Source organism: Nematolebias whitei, chromosome 6 (assembly GCF_014905685.2).
Source record: "Nematolebias whitei isolate Nwh7 chromosome 6, NemWhi1, whole genome shotgun sequence".
Lineage (NCBI taxonomy): Eukaryota > Metazoa > Chordata > Actinopteri > Cyprinodontiformes > Rivulidae > Nematolebias > Nematolebias whitei.
In genome coordinates, this window is record NC_056503.1 from 50,680,677 (window position 1) to 50,682,266 (window position 1,590).

The following is a 1,590-nucleotide window of genomic DNA, read 5'->3' on the forward strand; positions in this document are numbered from 1 at the left end:
ATCTTTTATCCAAAAGACTTCTTCAGTCTGAGGAGCTGCATCAAACTTAGCACCTTCTCATAGTGGCTCAACCGGTCTGCTGGTGACATCCAGAACTAGCTGTTCACATGATAACGGAGGACCATCAACCTAACGATTGATCGTTAGTGCCCTGATCTTTGCTTGCTATTCACAGAGGGCTGAGTGATGCTGGCAATAACAGCATTGTAAGAGGGGGGCAGTTGAACATGGAGGCCTATTATCTAGAATTGTATATTATTCATCTTTAATAGAGGAGATGAAGAACAAGCCTAGATTTATTTAGTACTGTAGCTGGACTAATACAGTCCTCACCTCTGTAAAGCCTACATCTGTAAGTGATGATGATGATGACACACATGACATACATACAAATAAAATTCATGCCTTTCAATTAGAGAGAAAATTTGAACCATCCTTCCTACTATCACCTCTGGTTCTGCACCTGATGAGACAACTTTAAAAATGTCACTAGAACCTGATTTATGTTTGGGCTGTCTTTGTCCTGTTCTGCTCTCTGAATTGTCAAAAATAATAGCTTCATCCAAATCATCCACAAGAAAATCAACAATTGTGGATTATCTGAATCTGATTCCCCATTTGGCCTTGGATACAAACCAATTATCAAATTTCTCTTGGGACACGGGTAACTAGGGACAAAAGCTCAGTCTATCGCAACCACCGCTCCCTCTGAGAACTTCTGTGCAGGCTTATCAGAGCTGCCGGCTGAACAACAACAGAACTGTGGCCTATCTGAAAGTGCATGGACAAGTCTCAACGTCTTGGCGTCAGATGAATATGTAATCATGTTTTTAAATGTGCTGCTGGTAGAGTTTTTTGATGTCTCAAATCGTGTCCTGATAGGACAAGATGTGAAGAGATCTTTTTTGTATTACCACTATCTATCCTTATGGTTCTTACCCTTTTTTATCTAAAAATATTCTGATAAAGAATAAGGGGCTGCGCTTTTTAGCAGCAGCAACGTGCACTCCGCCCATCTTTCAGACGACTGCACGAACATAATCTCACTGTATTTCGGTACGATGATAATAAAGCTCATTCTGATTCACATGTCTGCTAGATCTCATCCCAACCAGGCTATTTAAAGACGTACTTCCCCTAATTAATATCCACATGTTGGATCTGCTCAATTTGTCTTTGATAAATGGTCATTAAATCATGAAGTCTAAAAAACAACCAAAAAGAATAGTGTTTGTGAAACAGCAGCAGATTTCTGGGAAACATTCGAGTGGTCTCAAACTCGCAGAGTTTTATTAGATGTGAGGTTCATGCAGCTCAGTGTGTGAAGAAGACATGCAGTAAAAGAGAGGAGGAAGGTGAGTTACAGGGAACCTTCAACACTGTTCATGATGCATTACATCATCACTCTGCCGTTTCTGTTAGAGAGCCGAAGCAGCAGATGAGTTGCTTTAACAAATCATTGTTTCAAGCCAAAACAGTGAAGAGATAAAACCATTCCTCTGCGTTTGTGTTTAAATAAAATAAAAACTGCTGCATCATTTCCAGTGAGGTTACAAACAACAACAGATGATGTCTCTCACGTTTTGTTCT